This window comes from Pteronotus mesoamericanus, unplaced genomic scaffold, assembly GCF_021234165.1.
Source record: "Pteronotus mesoamericanus isolate MK-2021 breed Mesoamerican mustached bat unplaced genomic scaffold, CSHL_Meso_final contig_52, whole genome shotgun sequence".
Classification (NCBI taxonomy): Eukaryota; Metazoa; Chordata; class Mammalia; order Chiroptera; family Mormoopidae; genus Pteronotus; species Pteronotus mesoamericanus.
Window position 1 is genome coordinate 16482135 of NW_026555189.1, and position 11510 is coordinate 16493644.

Sequence of the window (11510 nt, forward strand, 5' to 3'; positions counted from 1 at the left end):
TAGCTCATAAACCCTGACGGCTCACTGACTCTGGGAACAGATGGCTCTTGGAGGCCACAGTGGTGGCCAAAAGCTCACCACATTACTGCCATGAAAAGCATCTTCCACTCTTCATTTTGGCCAATGCTGCAGTTGTATTTCAATCCCAACAAGGTACACATTAAAATGGAAAGACTTTTTTTAAAAAATTGAATCTTGATTTGAATCAGAGCACCACTCAGACTTTAAGATTTCCAAGCCCCTTTATGAGACACTTGATTTTAATCTCCAACTTTAAATTCTTAATCTGAAACTAGACATGTTGCCCCCCATCTGCCACCCAACCTTCCCAACAACTATCGTCAACCGTATCACAGATGCCAGAGGGAAAATGGGAGAGGAACCATCTCTATTGAGCACAAGATAATTTATATGCATTATTATACCCTTTTTACATAAAGATGGAAATGCTTTGGCAATCGTTGAGTGTATGCAAGCTTTAAGATAAGTTTCAAATTTAAAACTAGTTCTGAGAATTTGCTTTGATTTAAAAATAGCCAAGGCAATCTGGTTTGCTCTAATGTAAATGGACTTTGGAATGTAACTGACCTGGGTTCAGTTCATGATTATACTCTTAACTACTTGTCTAACCATGGGAAAATTCCTTATTTTTTCCAAACATCAAGTTTTTTGTCTTTGTAGTGGAGGAAGTAATACATTTCTTAGTGTTACAAAAACTTAATGAGCAAGCATACGTGTAAATGCATAAAAATGAACCTACAAAATTGGCATATATTAATACTGCCTACCCTTGTGTTTAAGAATTTGTTGCAGCGCAGCAAGTTATGGTATTCAGAGACTGATTTTTATATCCTAGTTAAGTCGGCTCACTTCTGGAACTTCAATGAAGTCTACAACGAGGGGAAAGAGTATGATTTGAGAAGTTCCGTGTGACACAAATCTTGTGTTCAAGAGGCAGGTTATTGGGCAATGAGACTGCAATGAAAAATGGAGGTCAGATCGGGAGGGCTCTATGTCACAGTGAGATTTAGGCTTTACATAGAAGCTCAGCATTGTCTCTCTTCACAGTGGCCTTATGAATTAGAGAAGCTACTGTCCTATTGGGAAGATGGTATCACAACCAAAAACACATAGTGATTTATATGTTGTCTATAGATTGAGAATAATAAAGTCAAATCCTCTTACCACTGCATCTAGGTTTGGTGGGATTCAAACATCTCTTTAGAGTTCAGCAGTCAAAACATTAATTTTGAAGTTGGGATACACAGGTTCAAAATGCACCCCTAGAAGAGTTTATCAACTTGAACAAATTACTTACTCCTATTAAGCTTTTTTTTTTTTTAAAGAAAAGCATTATTCTTGTATCTGCCTGCTCTGTTTGATGTGAGTTTCACTACTTTATAAAGCACCATTATCTTACAAAGTGGTTTTTGAAAGCAGCCTTTTGAAACAGATAACTGAAATACAAATTTTATAGAATTTTAGAAGTTGGTCGAGTTAGCTCTTCAAAGCCTTAGTCATCTTCATCTTAAAACAAGAAAGAATAATACAACATTTTTTTGAATGATAGATGAATGAATAAAATGAGAGATTTTATTTCAAATGCTTTTCACTGTGCCTAAGCACTGGCCACACAGCTCAGTTGGTTGGAGCATCATCCTTACACACCAAAGTTCTGGGTTTGATCCCCAGGCAGGGCACAGGCAAGAATCATTTGTGAACGCACACATAAAGTGGAACAATAATTTGATATTTCTGTCTCTCTCTCTTCCTCTCTCTCTCTCAAAATTAATTTTAATTTTTTTAAAGGAAATGATCAGAGGATGTATCTTTAAAATGCTTATCACTATGACCTGCAACTAGTAAATTAATATTTCTCATGATTTTGGCCTTATCTCTTCCTAAAGGATCACCATTCTTATCCTATTATATACTCTTTACTTGAAGGTAGTTTGTTAGCACTTTTTCTGTGAGGGGGATGGGAGAGTATCTGGAACCCTCTCAATTCCATACTTTGCCTTATTTAGTCCTTTCTAAGTCTTCAAACGTAAGCTTAAACACGACTAGTTTCCTAAAGAAACGCTGTCTGAAGTGGGCAGCGCGGCTGCAGGGCCTCTGTGTCTCCCTGTCTCAGCTCTAGTTACTTGTCTGCAACATTCAGCGGGAAAGTCATTATGTCCGTTTTGGCCGCACGTCATCCTTGAAGCCTGGAGTAGTGCCTGGCTCGACAGACACCATTGGGTTTTCTTGTTTGGCTACATGGATATAATTAAAGACATAGGCCAAATCATTGTGTTATATAATTCAACTCTCTTACAATATTGTCAATTATACCACCACAAAGTTAAAAAAATGAAAGAATTAGGCCAAAATAAGTATCGATAAAACAATTAGGAGTTAAAAAAAAATCGACAATGATGAATGCAATGAAAAAATGTGAATATGAGACTTTGAAAGATGCAGTGACTCATAGGGAAACAATCGGTTTCTCTAATATGTAATTTGTTTTGTATGTGTGATATATATTATTCAATTTGAAGGCATTGCCATCTCTACCTCCTCTGGCAGGTATTCCTTTGTTGATCCATTCACCCATCTATGCATCCTTTCACTCCTGTAAATGTGCCTGGCTCTGGGAAGGAAATTTAAGGTACAGAGAAAAATGGCATGAACGATCACAGAATGTCAGAATTCCCCAGACTCTTCTGTGAAAAGCTCTGAGTGGTCAAGATGAATGAAAGAGTACCCCTGTGCTTACCTGCTCTTTTTTCTTTCTTTCTTAATTTTAAATCTTACCTTAAAATAATGATCATTTGATTTCATTTTCTTTGGTAAAAGATCAAGGTGTGTTTTAGGATAAAATATGTTTTCAATTAATTTATTATCAACCATATTTTCTCAGATACTGGACTTTTTTAAAACTATCCTTTTTTGTCCTCTGGGCAGACGTGACAAGCAGCTGAGAAGGGAGGCTCCTGTTGTCCCTCCGTTGTCACGCTCACTGGCAGTGACTTTGCACGCTTCTCCTTCCAGCCGCTAGAGTCGGCAGATCTTACATTCAATTGGCTTTAGTTTGCCAAACAGCTATTGTGCCACACTTATGAATCAGGTGCCATTCTTTGGGAAATACTAAAATGAAAAGGACATAGTTCCTTTTCCTGAAGAAATTTACATCTCAGTGCTGAACATACACATAGACGCAAATAAGTAAATTATCTGAGTTGATCTGTGCCATTTGACTCAGGTATCAAATGTGTCAAACAACATAATGCTACGTGTGTTTTGATATTTTTTCCTCATGGGCTATAAACTAACATAAATTTTTAAAGGATATAAAAAAGGTAATAGCAAATTTACAAATTAACAAACTATTTACATATGAAGTAGTTTTAAAGTTCAAAAATCAGTGCCTTCCCAAATTATATTTCTGCTGTTTCCTTTATATCTTTTTCTTTTAAACATGCCGCCTTCACAACTTCCCTGGCGTCTTAGATCACTTCAGGAATTAGATGGGAAGGATCATTTGTTTCTATTTGGTTTTCAAATGTGGGTGCTTTTGAAAATACAGGACTTAGGGAAATTGTGTGTAGTTTAATTTAACATAATAAAACATTAAAGATCAAAATTCCGACATTACAGAATGATTTCATGGAGTCGGAAGCTGACTGCTTGCTAACTGACATGATGGTTTTGCACTGCATTAACACAGTATATAAAAAACATAGTATACCATTTTCCTCTTTGCAGAACATGTTTCCTGTTATACCAACCAGGAACTGCTGTGCAGTGAGCTTCTCCAAGTCTCCGGGGGTTCACACCACTGAGGATTTCTTTCTCATGTATCTTTGAAAGAGTTGAGGGGCTGCTGACATTTGCTGGCCTCACTTAAGTGTCTGCACATCTGTTGAGCTGCACATGCGTCTGTGGGCTGGCTAGTTGCTATGCTTCACGTCTCTCATTTTCTTTCTTAGATCAGAAGGTCAGGCTTGGGATGTCCTTCTTTTGGGGGCGGCAGAGTCCTGAGATTAAGAGCAGAACCCAAAGTGGGTGCCATGACAGCCTCACCTTTTGTCATATCTCTGAAGAGCTCATTAGCCTAAGCATGTCACATGGCCTGCCCCAGGGCCAACTGAGCTGCAAAGTGACCTAGCAAAGTGACGGTATCTGTGAGGTAGTGAAAAATGGGGACATTTTTACAATCTTTCACCCTTTTTTCTCACAGTAAACTCATTGACAGATGGTTTCAGGTGGCCATACTCCTGAAACAATACAGTACAACTTACAATGTATAAAATAATATTGTAAAAGGGAGACTGAACTGCAATAGTAACATTTTTTGTCTATTTATTTTTGTTTCGTTTTAGTATTTTAGATTTAGGAGGATCTCATGTTATTCACACATTTGTTTTCTCATTTGGTGAGATATCCATCAATGTGTGCGTTGCCCACATTCATAGAGTTATGGGTAGTTCTAAACTGGATGTGTGTTTCCACATTAATTATAATGAATCATACATCTGCTCATTCCTTCTTTCATTCAGCTACAATTATTTATTTTTGTCTTAGCACCGGTGTTAAAATGTTCTATTTTGACTTTCGTAAAAAAAGCAAAAACAAATAAACAAAAAGCACCCTTTTACATATGACTAATAGTTCAGTGCATTAATAAAGAAGTATGAATTTGAACACACATTCCAAAGAAAAATTTCATGTCTACTATATATTACTACATCTGCCTAATTGCTTTTGATACTTAGCATCGTCTTGAAATTGGCCCCATCCCTTTGCTGACTGGCTTGTTCCCTGATTCCTCTTCCCCATTTCTTCCATATAAGGATGTACTCCTTCCCGTGGTTGTTCCAGACACTCAGGTCAGGTGCTGATGAATAAGGAGTGAGTAAAAGGAACACAGGTCCTGCTCTCTGGACTTTATATTCTAGTGGGTAGGAAAGAAAACAACAGTATAAATAATTTTAAATTGTGACTCATCTACACAGGAAAAAGAAAGAGCTTGGATGGAGAACAAAATAGAAAGACCTACTTTGAAAGGTGCCCTTAGAAGGTAATACTTAATCTGAGTAACAAGGGAAAGGCTGGAAATGTGGGGCGGAACAGAAGGAGCATTCTGAGCAAAGAGCACATCGGAGACAAAGAGCCTATGCAAGGAAAGGTGTGATCTGTTCGAGCTCTTGGAAGAAGACAGACATGGCTGGACTCAATGAGTTACCAGTGTTAAAATACCAACTGTGTAAGCGATACAAGATGACCTGTGAGAGAGATGTAGGGACCCATGCAAAAGTTATTTACCTCTTTCCCTAATTCCAAGGGCTTCTGTTTTTTGTTTTTGTTTTTTTCTGTTTAGGAAGTCAAGCGTCTCAGGATGCAAATCCACCTGTCTTCCTAGAAGGCATTGCTTAAGTTCCCTTTACTACTCTTTTCTTCCCTCCCAAAAAGTAGGTTCTTAGCTCTACCGCCACATTGGGAGTTACGCTTATGCTAAAGGAAAAGCATAGTAGTTATTTATTGTTGCATAACAAATTATCCTAAAGCATGGTAACTTAAGGTTTTCTCTTTCTCTGTAGTTTAGTGGTTCTAGTGTGAGGCAGTGGGGTCCACTGCTTTAGGGTCCTCACAGGTTGTGAAGTTGTTGGATGAGGCTGAGTCATCTCACAGCTTGATAGAAAAAGATTTTCTTCTATGATCATTCACATGGTGGCTGGAAGGATTCAGTTGATGGTTCTTTTTCTTTTTTTTAACACTTAACCAAGGACATGCTTATTGATTTTAGAGAGGGGAAGGGAAGGAGAGAGAGAAGGAGAGAAAGAGAGACATCAGTGTGTGAGAGAAACACCAATCGCTTGTCTTTTGCATGCATCCCAGCCAGGGACCAAACCTGCAACCTAGGCATGTGCCCTGAGCGGGGAATCAAACCCATGACCTTTTGGCTTATGTGACAATGCTCCCACCAACAGAGCCACACCGACCAGGGCAGGAATTTGGCTCTTTGCAGGCTGTATGTTGAAAGTGTATGTTGAAAGTGTTCTTTGTTACATGGGCTGCTCCATAGGGCAGATCCCATATACCAGCTTGCGTCCTCTCAGCACGCAAGCAGGAAGACCTAGTGAGACACAGTGTGTGAGCCAAGATAGAAGGAAAAATCTTTTGTATCAATACTGTGGAAGTGACATCTTATCACTTTTACCATATTCCATTTATTCAAAGCAAATAACTAGATTTTTCTTATATGCAAAGGGAGGAGCTTATATAAGAACATGAATACCAGGAGGTAGAATTGTTGGGAATCATTTTAGAAGTTGTCTACCATAAGAAATTTCTCCAATGCTTCAAATATTAGACATCTGTCATAGTTTCTTTTAAATTAACTTAAAAGAAGTTAGAAGGACTTTGAAATGACAGGAATGATTAAGAATTACATGAACCAGTATTTTATTTGTGTTGAATACATATTTAGTCACTCTAAAAGGCTTATGGGGGAACAAAGGCCAATAGGAAATGGCTTTGTCATTCTCTATCTAGGTTTCAAGAGGTTTATATTATATAAGTAATGGGCCGTGGCACACGATGCAACACTTTTCCCTAGAGTTCTATATATCATGGAATCACATATCGACAGAACTCAACAAGAAGCAACAGATAATTTAGTAGAATGCTTACATTCTATAGATGAGGAAAAAAAATGAATATCCTCAGAAAGGAATCAAATCTCTCATCATTTGGAGTTTTAAAATTTGAAGCTGAACCAGCACTGGAACCTAGATCTCTTTAAGTTTCTGTGATTTTCTCTTTCTAACATATTACATTTTGCTGTGCTTTAAAACCCAAAAAGGGCACAGAAACTCCATAGTATTATTTTTTATGGGTGCAGACTGAGGAAAGGACAGGCAAATATGTGACTTAAAATTCTATGAATAAACAATTTCATTTGCTAATGTTGCTCTGATATTCTTGATAGAAATTACTTTGAGTCAGAATACATTCACATTATTTATTCTAAGAAATGCATTAAAGTGAAATGAAAATTTGTGGATCCTTAAGCTGGAATAATAAACTAATTTGGTCTACGCATACGGAAAGTATGGCGCAAATTATCAAGGTTACTCTGACTTTAATATTTCATGGCTTACACCAGGAAATTTATACATAAAGGGCTCCTGATAAAACTGTAGCAAAACACAGGTAGACTCACAGACACATGTGTATGCACATATGCATACATGTTCATGCAGTTTCAGAGTAACTAAAATCATCCCTAATTAAATTTTTCTTTGTGCATGACAGAGATGTCATACCCAAATGGATAATTTTCATCCTTTGAAAGTGATACTTGACATTCATTTCTCAAATCGTTAAATGGTGTTTCTATGGGATAAAGACAAGAGAAGCAAAATGATGTGCAACGTGCTGAGGAAAGGCTGCCAATGTGGATGTGTGTTATCAACTTAACGTGACTTTTGGTGAATGATGGTCATATTAAACTTTAAAGAAGGTACGGATCTCCTTATCATCATTGAGCAAGGGATCTGGAGTGACAATTCAATCTATGGCGTTATATTTTATTTATAATTCACAAATGGCTTTGAAACTTTGACTTTACCCTTTCTACCATTTGCTGTCAGTTTCTATTACTGCCGATGTCTGAAGGACAGATTGAGCACCTCAGTAAAAAATAACATTTTGCTACAACTGGCTTTGATGATGCCACCAGCTTCTCAGACAAATATGACCATTTTACTTTTAAAGGTCGAATCAAAGTTCTGTATGTCTTGCCGTGGGCTATTAATGATGCCTTTATTTTAAAGCCTTTAATTGGCTCTTAATTTATATATAGCTTTTACGTGTTTTTTTTTTTTTCTTATTCCCAAACCTCTGAAATGTGGACATATCAAATGCTGGTGAAATTTCATAAACAGTAACCTGAGTTTTAGGAAAATGGGGGCAGCCATTGAGGGTCCTGGCAGGAACCAGAAGGGCACTCAACAAGAGAAAGTAACCAGAGAGTTGAATGACAGGAGAATGGAAAGGTATAGATAGACTTCATGGAAACTAACAAGGTAGTGAAACACGTGGGCAAGAGTAGGTGTCTCTTAGCCCTTCTAGGTCCAAATGAGCAAGGCGAATGATTGTGTGGTGGATGAAGTCTTAACCTCCAGTACCTCAGATGATGACCTAATAATAGGGTCTTTGGATATGATTAGTTAAGATGAGGACACATTGGAGTAGAGTGAGCCCCTACACCACTGTGACGGAGGTCCTTGTAAAGAGATGGCCATGTGAAGGCAACATAATGAAACAGAGACACAGGGAGAGCACCATACAATGCCAGAGACAGATAGAAACCAAGGAAAAACATGGAATGCCTGGGTCTACCACAAGTCAGAAGAGGCAAGAGACGATTCTTTCCTTCAGTTTTAGAAGTAGCATGGCTCTGCTGATATCTTGATTTCTGACACCTATTTTCCAAAACAGTTTCCAAGCAATAAGTTTCTGCTTTAAGCAGGCCAAATCATGGTACCATATTTTGCTGTGTATAATGCGCACCCATGTTTTCGTGTGCATTATACACAGGATTATTATGCCCATTATTATACTAATGGTATGGAATCATTACATCCATGTATAATGTGCATCCTTATTTTTCCCTCAAGAATTCATTCAAAAAGGTGTGCATTGTGCATGACAAAGTACAGTATTTTGTTATGACAGCCTGGGAAGCTAATACAGGTTGAGTCTTGTGACCCGGTCATGGTGTATCTCTCTGGCAGAGGGCGGCTTCCTACAGCAGCAGCGGTGTTTGACAGAAGCACACATGTCCCAGCGGGACAGGAACAGGGGGCAGAAATACTCTCACCTACCTACCTCTTCATCACTTTCTCAGCTCCTGTCAGTGCCTCCCATTGGCTTAATCTAGCAGGGCTCTGGGCCAAGAATGTGTAGTTGAAGTAGACTAACCAGTCATTCCAAAATGCAGACGAAGATGATTCAGATTCCAAAGGAAAGGTATGCACCTAGGAGGCCCTCAAGATTTTCTTAGGCTTCTGTGAGGACAGGCGCCGTTTAGGGCGTATCATAAAAGAGGAAACCCCCAGGTGTTTGAAGCACTTAGGAAAATAAAAATATCCTTAGTAATTTTATTGGTAGAGTTGTTTTTTTTTTTTTCTTTGCAGTTTGGATCTGTGGCAGTCAGCCTGGACTGTTTTATTGATATATAATTGACATATAACATTATATTCAATTCAGGTGTTCAACATAATGACTCAATATTTGCATATGTAAAGTATGTTTAAAATCAACTTAAGGAATAAAAAAATAAGCGGACTATAACATTGCCACCAATATAATGACAATAACATACACACACACTGAGATGAAAGACAAGAGCAAAGTCAGGGCAATTAAAGATCAGCAGGACCTCAATACCACAGGATGGAATTGTACATATCGAACAGACAGTTCTTTCTTTTAACCAGGTGTGACTGATAACATATTAATTTGGTGGAAAGAAGTGTGAGCTCATTTTTGAACCGCATTCAGTAGCATTTGGTGGCTTGCAGTGTACTATGATGTTGAGGTGTGCAACGTAAAGAGAGAATCGCCATAGATTTCTAAGTGAATGCAGCCAGTCTCAACTTTTCCTTCATTGGTTCATAAATCTGGCTTATCTTTCCTGCCCCTGTCTCTGTCCCCTCAACATTGTTGATTTCAAGGTGCTTGTTCCTGGGCAGCTTTGAAGACACTGATATTGAAAGGGCTGTTTTGGGGTGCCCCTGCTACCAAAGCACAGAGGAAGCACTCAGCTCCCATTAGCTGACTCTGAAGCTGACAAAGATATACCAGAAGCTGCATGGAAAATAAGAAAATTATGTCTGTTTTGCTTTCACCAATAGCTGTTCTCCTGTCCATCTAGACTATACGAACTAATTCAAGGCCCCGTGGTGGATAATGCATAATATAATAAAGCCAACAGTTAGGAAAAAGTTCACAACAAGAATATGGTATAATAAAAATAAAGCCAATTACATAACTACAAGAAAAGTTATAAACATGCCAATTTGAACAGTAACCAGTGTATATAATGTATAGCTTCAATAAACTAGTACAAATAAGACAAAATTGATATTGCTGTAATCAACATATATTATAAAAATAATCAGATTTTATTACTCACCCTAATAACGACTATATATTTATTTGGAATTTTAGTGCACTGTTTTTAATAAAATATCAGAGATTTTTATGAATTTTATGAAGTATTCCATCTTGTTAATATTACATTTCTTTCACATAATTTGAAATAATTATTGAATATATCTAAACTACATTTATGCAAATAAATCTATCAGTTATGTGGGGCTGAAAGCTCAGCCACATTTTCTACCATGTTTGACACGTTAACTTTCTTATTTAAGTTAGTTTTTGGAAAAATATTGTGGGACATGAAAAATGAAACAGATAGTTTTTCTGGTCCTTTTGATAAGTGTAGTCTGTCTAATCCATTTACTTGCAGAGCTCTCCACAGTCCTCCTTCTTTTCTTTGGCCACTAATCCCACTCCAGGGATTGTTTCCTGCTGTTATCTGAATCCCTTCAGTAACTTCCTAACTTCACTTCCTGTGTTCAGGAACAAGCACCTGAAATCCAGGCTTCTTGTGGTCACCAGATTTGTCTTAGATTGTGTCACTCCATTTTCAAAGACCATAAAGCACATCTCACTATCTGAGGAATAGCCTGTAACCCTGTGAGAACAGAGTCAAGAATATAATTTGATACTAATCTCTATTGCCATTAAATTCTTACAGTCACTCAGCAAACCCTCAGTTAAGGCCAAACACTTGTGGCAAGACTGCCGATCACCGCATTAAAACCCTGCCCCTGCTGGTTGGTTGCTCCTCAGGCTTATCAGAGACCCAGATTCATTCACAAAATCTAGAAAACCATTTCTGTGCTCCTTGTTGAAGATTAAGGGAAACATAGTACCTGTCCAATAAAGGTCAGTTTCTCTTATTTTCAACCATGTTTATCTTGGGCTCCTATTCATGGCATATTATCTAGTTTCAATATCTTATATTTCTTTCTGCCATAATCTTACACACTATCATAAGCTCAGACCTGGTTCTTCCTACTCAAAGAAGAATACCTCGAGATTAAGACTCTGAATTCATTATTTGAATTTTTTCTATAATTTTGGTCACGATTTGGTTCCCAAATATATTTGTGTAGCAGCACCTTCTGAGGAGATTGACTTTTGTTTCTTTAGAACAAAAAGATCGTTGTGTTGTTTCATGTGTGATTAAAAGGTATTACTTGGGAATTTAAGAAGTATATGTAAATAAAGTATATATTACATTTGGTAAAATTAACTAATTTCTCTGAATTTCAGTTTTCTTACCCATGCGAAAGATATAGGAGACTGTGTTCTAAGGCTACACTCAGCGATGAAATACAAGTGATCTCTACAGGATCATTCTCTGTACTCAGTTTATAGCATCTGTT